Below are 11,794 nucleotides of genomic sequence, written 5' to 3' on the forward strand. Positions count from 1 at the left end.
AATAGGAATTCTACTCCTTATCGGCCGAAGGCCAATGGTGCTGTGGAAGCAGCGAACAAAAACATCAAGAAGATTTTGAGGAAAACGATCCAAAGTTCCCGACAGTGGCATGAACAGTTACCATTTGCATTGTTAGGGTATCGCACTACGGTACGCACGTCAGTAGAAGCAACTCCTTATCTTTTGGTTTATGGGACAAAGGCTGTAATACCGGCAGAGGTAGAAATTCCTTCTCTTCGAACCATTGTCGAAGCAGAAATCGAAGACAGCGAGTGGGTCAAGACTCGATTAGAACAATTGACTTTCATCGATGAAAAGCGAATGGCCGCGGTTTGTCACGGACAGTTGTACCAACGAAGAATGGCCCGCGCTTACAACAAGAAAGTCCGACCCAGGAATTTCAAAGTAGGTCAGCTGGTACTAAGGCATATTCTGCCACATCACGAGGAAGCGAAAGGAAATTTGCTCCAAATTAGAAAGGCCCATACATCATAAGGAAGATATTGCCGAGAGGAGCATTGTATCTAGGTGATATCGAAGGAAATGACCCCGAAACAGCAGTAAATGCAGATGCAGTCAAGAGATACTACGTCTGAATTATACTCCAGTTGGTCCTGACACATTTGAAAATGACGAAGGTTTTACTCCCCCACTACCCCCAAACACTACCAATTCTCTCTACAAGCCATTTGAGCCAGTCACATCCCTTCGGCGACGAATAACAAAAAAAAAAACAAAAATTGATTGAAGCCTGAACTACGTTTGACTTGATTCTGAAAGGATACGTAGGCAGCCTCTCCCTGAGGTTCAGTCACACCAACAATAAAATCCCATTCACCCTGAAATTGAAACTGGGGCACGTCAAGCGGCCTAGAAGTTAGTATCATCTACCTCTCTTTGCCAAGCACAAGCCTTCAAATCAATTACCAAAGATAGTGGGAAGCCAATAAGCATCACAAATGGAGACCGGCACACTCTGAATTGAGAGAGATAAAATGAGAGAGTCTCGTCGGTGAAAACCTTCGGGCACCGTGAGGCGACGGGAGTAGAAAGACCGAAATGAGAGAGCTTGTTTAGTAAAAACTCACAAAGGGTGCTATCAAGCGATGACAGGAAGAGAAATGAGAGAGGTCAGCCAGGGAAAACCCGCAAAGGGTGCTGTTGGCCGAAAGAGTGACTCCACCCAAGGAGGTTTCGGCAAAGTTCCACCGGTTTGGAATCACAGATCTGTTTTGGTTCAGGGAAACGCAAGCTCATGGAAAGTCAGGCGTCCAGTCCAAAGAGCATGTCATATCATTTAAAGCCAGCATTATCTTCCTCAGATAAGTCTTTCTCGTCCCGAGAGGGACACTCCTTTCTTGAAATTCGTTTTCCCCTTTCTTTGTTTTTCTTCGAATCTCTTTCATGTTTAAGCCCAAGTTCTAGATGTACCGGAAAGGACAGGGGGCAGGTTTGGTTGCACGGAATTCCGTTTCATGAAGGAAAACACCTCGTTTCGTTGGTACGTTTGTCCAAGCCTGATGAATCATGATGTTTGATGGCGTTCGAAGTAAAGAGGAAAAAGAGAAATTCCCCCCAGCAAGTCCGCCTTCGGACGAATCCCCACAGAGTCTCCCCTTGTACAATCCCCGACAGAGTCTCCCCAATATATATATAAAAAAAAAAGTCCCCATTGAAATTTCCCCAGCACATCCCCAGCGAGTCCCTTTGTAAAAATTCCCCAACGAGCTTACCCCAACAAATCCTAGAAAGCCCGCTTCGAAACAAATCCCCAGCATGCCCCATTGTACAAAAATCCACACAAAGAATCCACTTTGTAAATATTCCCCCACAGGGCTTCCTTTTGTACAAATCCCCACAGAATACCTCCAATAAAATCCCCGTTGAGAACCTCCAAGCAAAACGGGACAAAAAAAAAGAGAAAAGAAAAAAAAAGAGCCTTACGAGGCAAATCATCACAGAATCTGGAAATACAAGCCTGAGCAGTCTAAAGGGTTTCGACATATGAATCAAATCAATGGCGGGACTTCACAACAGAAATGAAGACGCAACAAAACAACCGGGAACGATCAAGGTCACCAAACCGACCGTCATTTCCGAACTAACAATTGTTCTTTGTCTGAAAAGTTGAAACAGGTTTAATCCAAGACAACCGTGCAAGAAGCAGGTGTCGCCCAAAGAAGAAGGTACATGGGTACAAAACATATTTTGGCAATAAGGAATTCACTCGAAAGGTAAGTTTCCACGAAACTCCCTTTTATCTTCTACTAAAACAAGAAAATTCAAAAAAAGAGGTCATTTGTTGTTCTCGAATTTTGTCCCCAGCCAGTCAGCATTAGGGTTTTAAACCCTAAACTGAATTTTTCCATGCAGTCAGCATTAGGGTTTTAAAACCTAAACTAAATTTTCCCTTTAGTCAGCATTAGGGTTTTAAACCCTAAACTGAACTTTTTCCTGTAATCAGCATTAGGGTTTTAAACCCTAAACTGAATTTTCCCTTTAGTCAGCATTAGGGTTAGGGTTTTAAACCCTAAACTGAACTTTTTCCTGTAATCAGCATTAGGGTTTTAAACCCTAAACTGAATTTTTCCATTCAGTCAGCATTAGGGTTTTAAACCCTAAACTGAACTTTTTCCTTTCAGCCAGCATTAGGGTTTTAAACCCTATACTGAGCTTTTCCATGCAATCAGCATTAGGGTTTTAAACCCTAAACTGAATTTTTCCTTTAGTCAGCATTAGGGTTTTAAACCCTAAACAGAATTTTTCCTTTAGTCAGCATTAGGGTTTTAAACCCTAAATTGAATTTTTTCCATTCAGTCAGCATTAGGGTTTTTTAAACCCTAAACTGAACTTTTTCCTTTCAGCCAGCATTAGGGTTTTAAACCCTATACTGAGCTTTTCCATGCAATCAGCATTAGGGTTTTAAACCCTAAACTGAATTTTCCTTTTAGACAGCATTAGGGTTTTAAACCCTAAACTGAATTTTTCCTTTCAGCCAGCATTAGGGTTTTAAACCTTAAACTGATCTTTTCCATGCAGTCAGCATTAGGGTTTTAAACCCTAAACTGAATTTTTCCTTTAGTCAGCATTAGGGTTTTAAACCCTAAACTGAATTTTTCCTTTAGTCAGCATTAGGGTTTTAAACCCTAAACTGAACTTTTTCCATTCAGTCAGCATTAGGGTTTTAAACCCTAAACTGAGCTTTTCCATGCAGTCAGCATTAGGGTTTTAAACCCTAAACTGAATTTTTCCTTTAGTCAGCATTAGGGTTTTAAACCCTAAACTGAATTTTTCCTTTAGTCAGCATTAGGGTTTTAAACCCTAAACTGAACTTTTTCCATTCAGCCAGCATTAGGGTTTTAAACCCTAAACTGAGCTTTTCCATGCAGTCAGCATTAGGGTTTTAAACCCTAAACTGAATTTTTCCTTTAGTCAGCATTAGGGTTTTAAACCCTAAACTGAACTTTTTCCATTCAGCCAGCATTAGGGTTTTAAACCCTAAACTGAGCTTTTCCATGCAGTCAGCATTAGGGTTTTAAACCCTAAACTGAATTTTTCCTTTAGTCAGCATTAGGGTTTTAAACCCTAAACTGAATTTTTCCATGCAATCAGCATTAGGGTTTTAAACCCTAAACTGAATTTTTCCTTTAGTCAGCATTAGGGTTTTAAACCCTAAACTGAGCTTTTCCCCGCAATCAACATTAGGGTTTTAAACCCTAAACTGAACTTTTCCCCAGTTGGTCAGTATTAGAGTTTCAACTCTAAAAACTGAACTTCTCCCCAGCTATTCGGTATTAGGGCTCCAACTCTGAACTGAGCATTTTTATCTTCCTTCCTCAATTTTATGAACTTCCTGGCGAATAATTAACGAAATTTTCCTAGTGAAACTGGGGCAGAACATTTCGTTCGTTTGTTTGTTTTTCTCCCGCAGGTCTAACCTCTAGCCATACGGATCGAAATGACCCACGAGATGAGTCTCAACTCAGAATCAAAAAAGAAAAAAGACAAAAAGAAGATGTCCCGAGATACCGGAGAAAATGGAAGGCGGATCGTTCCAAGATTTGATTAAGGTCCAGAACTCTGCCAGTCACGTCTCACTGAGTATCCCAGAGGTTAAACAAGCACCTACAACTCGCAAGCATCAAGATTCGGATCGAAGTCTCCAAGCAAAATTAGCTAAGACCCATGATCAAGTCGCAAAAGAATCATAGATAGGGATCTTGTAACTAGCAGTTGACATGCATATAAGTATTTAGTTCAGTTTCAATTTTTCTTTGGTTGTAATAAGGCGGTCAGTGACGCAGCAGTGACGACAGCAACAGCAGTAACAACAAGCATTGCAATCCCATGGTAGTACCAGCTATCGAAGCTTCCCGAACTACATTGACCTGATTCCTGTTTAGCCCAGGATATGTAGGAAATCTTTGAAGCAAAGATTCGGTCAGATCTTTCAAAAACATGCTTCACACGGAGTAGTCCATAGGCAAAAATCGCTCGTATCCGCTCACTTTATCTATGCACGAAAACCCTTCGTGTTTCCGAACAAAGAGGGGCAGCTGTGAGCACGTGATTTTTGTTTTATGCAACAACCGCTCCAAAAGAAACAAATAATAGCAATTGGTCTTGCTGTACATTTGTTGGATTTTTACATGGCATTTTTGTTGATAATTATTTGTGATTTTCCCACAATTGTTTTATTTGCGATTTTTCCACGATTGTTTTATTCAAAACAAAAACAAAAAATATATATATATGTCTGTATGTCGTGTGAACCGTAATCCGTTTATTAAAAGAAAATATAATAAAATGTGTGCATCCTTCATTGTATTTTTGCCATTAAGTGTTTAGTATAATTAAAATGTCAATGCAAGTGATAATTGTTATTTTTTGAGTATTAATTAATATTGGTATGATTTTTATTTTTAGGAATTTTATCTTTTAAGTTGTAAAAAGGAAATATTGGATTTTGGCCATAATTTTGAATGAAATCAGGCCCAAAACCAATACAAACGACCCAGTCCCACCAGGCCCTCTGCAAGACGCCTAAACGACGTCGTACAGGCACCATCTCTGTGAGCCGTTGATGGATTCAAAGGAACGGCCCAGATCTGGCCAATCCTTTACTTAAACGACGCCGTATGAGGCCTTTTAATCATAGCCATTAATCCATTCCTCATCCTACGGTCAAGGTCACTTCCCCATAACCCATGATGAACCCGACCCATTTCCACCCGGACCAACCCAAACCCCGTTTAGATGAAACGACACCATTTCTCCTAAGCCTTCAGATCCAAGCCGTTGATCTCGATTGATCCAACGGCTGAGATCAACCCACCCATTACATATATAAGCCTCCTACCATACCCTGCCCCCCTATCCAAGACCCCGCCTTCGTCCTCATCCCCTTCCCCTCCAAACCCTAGCCGCCCCTGTATACCTTCACCATGAAAGCCGGCGGCATGGACGCCGGTGACCCCACCCTTAACACCATAGAACCCCCTTGCCATCCTGAACATGGATCTGTTAACCACTTAGCTCAAATCCCCTCCCACCGTCTCGAATCTTCATTTGAAGATTCGAGTCGGAACCTGACTTACACCAATCGACCTCAACTTCACACCAGATAGTCCCCAGACCCCCCTCGTGACCAAACCATGCTTGGTTTGGTCCGAATCTAACCAGGGAAACACGAATCCCAGATCTGATTTTTTGAACCCTAGGTTTCCTCGTGCCTGTTCCGTATCTGTTTAAGCCGAAGAGATTAAGGTCTAATGGACCTTAATCGAAGTGTTTCTCATCTGAGAAACACTTCGATTAAAGTCCGTTCAGCCTTAAGAAAGGCCTGTTCGAATCCAAACTGAGGCTCTTTGATTTTTCGGGATTTAAGGTGAGTTTTGTTTTCTTTTTTTATTATTCCATGTGCTGAGTAAAGGTCTGTTCATGTTTTGTTTTAATTCGTGTTTTTGAATTTTACCAACTGTGTCCTGTCCACCTTGCCTGAACCTCTGTGTTTGATTGAGTCTTTCCTCTACTTGTTATTGATAATGTGTATATGTGTATGTGCTGTGCGAACAATTGAACTTCAAATTTTGACTGATCAACTGATTCCTCGAGTACAATTTTGCTTAGTCAGTACAATTCAAATCATGTGTTTGATACTGTTAAATGTCTGATTTTGGCTTCGATTGTATGTGTTTTAACTAGTATAGTCGAATCGATATACGTCGTCAATTGGTTTCATGTTAGAATGGTAGCAATTTGACTCAGGCTTTTGTAATTTACTGAAGCATTGTTGAATCAGATTAATGTTGTTGCCACTCGGTATTAATTTGTTTAGCCAAATCAGAAAGACATTTAAAGGATTGATTTATTAGCTAGGTTTCAGATTTTAATTTAGTTGATAGCATTGTTTACTCATCTCTCAGCCTTGGGCAGCATGTGCATTACAAAGTAATGGACAGCATGTGCTGTCAGAATACATTCTGCTGCCCATATTCTGCTTTAGTTTCAGAAATAATAAGCATTACTCAAAAGGTAAGCCTGCCAAGGGAATATCATGGGGTTGTGTTCTTATTTAAATAGTGAGTGGAAACTGAAAAGGGGTAGCACATGGGAGGGTGTTCTAATTGTCTAAACAGGCTGTTAAAGGGTTGATTTTAGGTTTATAAAAGAGGGGACTTCCATCAGTTTTAGGGATATACATCAGATAGATCCGATAAGAGAGAGCAAAATACATACACATACACACATAGACAGGCATACAGACCTTAAGATAGATATAGATACACACACACAGACAGAGAAAAAGAGAATATACACAGAAAACTTAGTTTGGAGATTGAGAGTTGAAGTTCTGAAAAGCAGAAAACTGGAAAAGAACTCTGTTTGATAACACAGACAGACAAAACTAGAAATTACATCCTTCTTGCTGTCTTGATTTCAATGGTCTTGACCTGTTTGTCCAATACTGATTTCTTCTAAATCCAGCTGAGTCTGCTGGTTGTTCGTTGGTTTACTCTGGGACTTGGTCTAGCTGGGATCTTGATTCTATTCCAATTATTTTGCTTGTTGCTGCTGCTGCTATTCTGTTTCTTGCTGCTGCTGATTTCCCTATCTTCTTCCTCTTCTCCTTTGCATTTTCAGTATTTCCAGGTACACATCTCGAGTCTCACATTGGTGTAGCTGAATGTAACATTGAAAAGTATGAAATGAAGATTTGAAGGAGTTATAATCACCCGCTATTTACTGACTGCCTTTTCATAAATGTTGTTAAGTTGTGTAAATTTTAGTTTATAGCTAATAGAGAATACATTAGTAAGTTTGTACTTAATTAAAGTTTATGTTAATTTGAAACTGTGGTATTTGATTCGTTTAGTAGCATACAAGATGTAAATATAATTCATGGAATGTGAAACTATTTAGTACGATTGTTAAAATTAAATTCACTCTTTCAGCATGCTTTGAATAAGTAGGGGCGAGTGGCTTTTAAATCTAACCGAATATGATATAGTTTTGAATCACCCAGTTCGATTTCCTTTAGGCAGTTTATAGGATTAGTTTTGAACATCATCAGTAACATCCTTTGATAAGGAATTCTTTAATCCTGTTTAAGCAAGTTAATTTAAATCCGATTTTAGGATGTTGTTCGGATTAAGTGTTGTATTTCGTCGATCTCGCATGTGACCTTTTTTGTCCAATTAAAAGCATGTTGCACAGGGTATGACGTCTCTCCATGTTATAAGTAATTAATCAAAAATTGACAAGGATCCGGGTTAGGCCAAAGCATATACTTGAATTAACGTGTGTCTTTCTTCTTCTATTTTTAGACAAACACATTTAGAAATGTAGCCGCTTTAGGATATCCTTTCTAAAATAGAGACGAGCCTCGCCAGATAAAAATGCAAATTGCGGGGCCCTCAATAACTAACCATAATAAATATTTAGAATTCAGGACAGGCCGTTTAGTGAATTTCATGGCGTTCCCCGAAAATAATAACGCGGTTAGACTCTTTAGGCGCGGCTTAATTAAATTACATTCTTAAACTCGGGTGCACATTGATGTGACCCGAATCCAAATCTCAACGGAGTCGAAATGTGTTAACAACTACGGGTGCATTGATTGTGACGCGGTTCGAGATGCATTTTCACGACGTTGCAATTCTATAAAAATAAATGATAATAATAAAAGCGGTTTAAACTTAATAAGAGCACATAAGTCAAAACATGTATTTAAATCAGATATTTAGCCATTATAACAATTTAAGCGACCGTGCTAGAACCACGGGACTCGAGGGTGCCTAACACCTTCCCTCGGGTCAACAGAATTCCTTACTTAGAATTTCTGGTTCGCAGACTTCATGTGGAAAAGTCGAAAATTTTCTCGATTTGGGATTCAAGATAAACCGGTGACTTGGGACACCAAAAGCCAAACCTTTCCAAGTGGCGACTCTGAATTAAATAAATAATCCCATTTCGAATATTGTCACTTAAATTGGAAAAACTCCCTCGCGCATTTATCCTTCGGGGCGGGCGCGCAAAAAGGAGGTGTGACAGTAACAGCTGGGCAGAAATATGAAATTTTGAGGGTTTAATTTCAACAGATGGAAATTTGATTTAGAGCTCGGGGAGGGCGATTTTGAGTGGAAATTGAAGAGGAGATAGCTACTTCTATAGTCGGTTTGGTTCGGATTTTTTCGGTTATTTTTTTATTAAAACCAAAACCAAACTAAATTTGATCAGTTTTAAAATTCAAAACCAAAACCAAACCAAACCAAACCTAAAAAGTATCGGGTTTTTTGGTCGGTATGATTTGATTTTCGGTTTGGTTCAATTTTTTGGATTTTTATGAACATTTCTATTGATAACAATGCTAGCGGATCTGATGGTGTTTAGATGAAACCTTTTAGTATATTAAAGATTGATAGCATTGTTTAAGTGCGATTGGAGTAAATTTAAAATTAAGATAATTGGGAAGAAAATGGCTGCCGCCTAAAGATGAGAAAATACATCCTCTCATTTGGTAAAATTAGTTTTTGATAACCAAACCGCATGTGACAAAAAATCAAAATGTGGTACAGATTTTACCAAATGAACCCATTTCCTGCGGAGTTAGTTTATGCTTGATTATTATATCAAAGTTTATGCATTTTGAATTGAATTTGTAGTCATTTTTGCATGGTAACATTAGTAATTAAAAGATGAAAATAATTGAGAATTGAGAGTCGAGACCACATAGAATGATTGCTTTACGAATCAATTTAAAAGATAAGTTATGTATAAAAATTCTCACCGTGTAAAATGAAATTAACTCAATAAATACATAAAAAAGAAACAGAATTGGCACACTACATCATTATCAAATCTAAATAATTGAGATTGCAAAGAACAAAAGTAATCTTATTAATTTCAGCTACAAAATAATACTATCAACTACAGAACGGAAATCAAAATAACCATTCATTTTCTTCTATGGCTCATTATTGAAAAAAATTCTAGATTTATTTAAACTCTACCTACAAGGAAAAATGTTGCAAAATTTTTTCCTTATCTGAAACATAAAGGAATCTGAAACAAAACAATAAAAAAAAAATCCCAATCAATAAAAGAAAAAAAAAACTAAGAAAATTAAAGAAGTCCTAATTCTCTTAAAATATTCGAAGCTGGACTTCAAAAATCTGGAAGCTCCTTAATATTTTCCGATGAAGAAGAAGAAAAGGAACTTCTCATACTAGTACTAGGCATTAAAAAAAATGAATCTGTATAGTTACAAAATGGCTGATCTGAGAAAAATAAATCGGTCGAATTTGGACTAGGAAAAGGTGCATTATTACTATCTAAGAAAATTGTAGGGTCATTAAGATTATTATAATTAATAATACCACTATTAATATCATTAATATTAGGTAGATCAAAAATTGTTGTTGGAGGAGGAACATAACAAGAAGCTGATGAATTAACCTGAGCATCTCCTAAACTGCAATTACCACTATTTTCATCCGTTACAACCGATGTGGATTCATTGTCATCATTGGCCAATAACTCACATTTCTTATTAATGTTATTATTTTGATAAATAATTTCTTTATCAGGTCGGAGGATATCTCCAAGACAGCTTTCAGGGCCAGAAACGGGGTCCTCCTCCTTGTTTATAGGCTCGGATTTGAGATGTTGAGGTAGAGGAATAGGTGGATGAGAAGGAGAAGAGTTGTCGTCTTCTCGTGAAAAGCCAGTGAGTTTTTGAACCAATGCCATGAAATCACGTGGATGTGTGTGGATAACTTTAGGAGGATGTGTGTGGATGATAATCGGATGACGTGGCTGTTGATGGATGATGGTTGAGGTGGTGGTCGCGACCCCATTAAATAGGGAGGAAGAAGAGGAAGAAGAAGATAACGAATTCGACGATGATTTCTTGATCAAATGAGAGTTCTTATTGATCTTCAAAGGAGGAGAAACATTGTTGTTATTGCTAATCATGGCTTGATCTGCCTTAATTGCATGATTATCATAGAATTGTGCATGGCTCATGGTTAATTAAATTTTGGTTTCCTAAGCTAATTCCAACAACTCCAAAATTGATATATCTCTATCAATATGAGACGAGGCTATGAATATAATATGTATGATATAAAGATAGAGATATTGCCTAATTTATGAATCTCTTTGATTATTGGGAGGTTTAATTTGAGTGGAGTTGATGAGAGGTGAGTGAATTTGTTTGGTGAATATATAGAAGAAACTTGAGTGATGAGCTGTGGGTGAAAGTTTAGGTGTAAAGAATAGCAAATTCATCGGCTATGAAAAAGGCAGCACGTTATTTGCGAAAATAAAGCTCTTGTTTCCACGTTAAAATAAGGAATAATCAAATTAACTTTAAGTCGAATTAACTTAACTTTAAGAGCAAATATTAAGAGAAATTAGAATATTTTTAATGTATAAGGCTTATGGTTTAAAATTTATGTTTTATATTTATTTTCAGTCAAATGTCTTAGCTGTAATTTTAAAATGTTTTACTCTTAAAAGTTACTCAAATCTTTTGATATTTTAAGGAACAACACGTGATACCACTGTTTATTAGCAATATTAAATATAAAAATAAAAAGAGATTTATTTATATCTATAGCATATTTTCAAATTTTTGATGTGATTTTAAAATAAAGATTTATCCACAAATTAAGGCATTAGTTTCCTACTTTGTTAAAAAGCTAGTGCAAAAGAATAGGGTTTTCAACCCCTCTCTCTCTTCCAACTCACTCTCTCTCTAACACCTCTCTTAATCTTTATTTATAGTACGGTCAAACCTCTTTATAACATTCTTATTTGTTTTGATATTTTTGATTTTCATAGTAAAGTACTATATAGAGAATATATATAATAATATAACATAAAAAATTGGTTCCAAAAAAGATTTGACCATTATAATGAATTGTTGTTATAAAAGATGACTGTTATATAGGAGTCTAACTGTAATATGCAAATGGGTCCATTCCCGTGTAAATTAATTGTATATGGGTATAACAAACATATACCCCGACTTTCCGGTGGTCAAACAAAGCAAGGATATGATTACACGGGATCGAAATCGAAGCTGAGAACTTCTTGTACCAAGGCCCGAACAAAATGCTTGCCATCGAACTTGATGGAATGACGCACCCCGGATACGCGGCGGATTTTGAGACTTCGAGAAGTGCATGAACAGTTGCACACGACTAACGGAGGGCTGTGATATCCGCTTCCAACTGGATATTGCGGTGCAGATCTCGCCCAATATCGATAATGGATCAGTAATTAACGA

Source organism: Nicotiana tabacum, chromosome 8 (assembly GCF_000715075.1).
Source record: "Nicotiana tabacum cultivar K326 chromosome 8, ASM71507v2, whole genome shotgun sequence".
Classification (NCBI taxonomy): Eukaryota; Viridiplantae; Streptophyta; class Magnoliopsida; order Solanales; family Solanaceae; genus Nicotiana; species Nicotiana tabacum.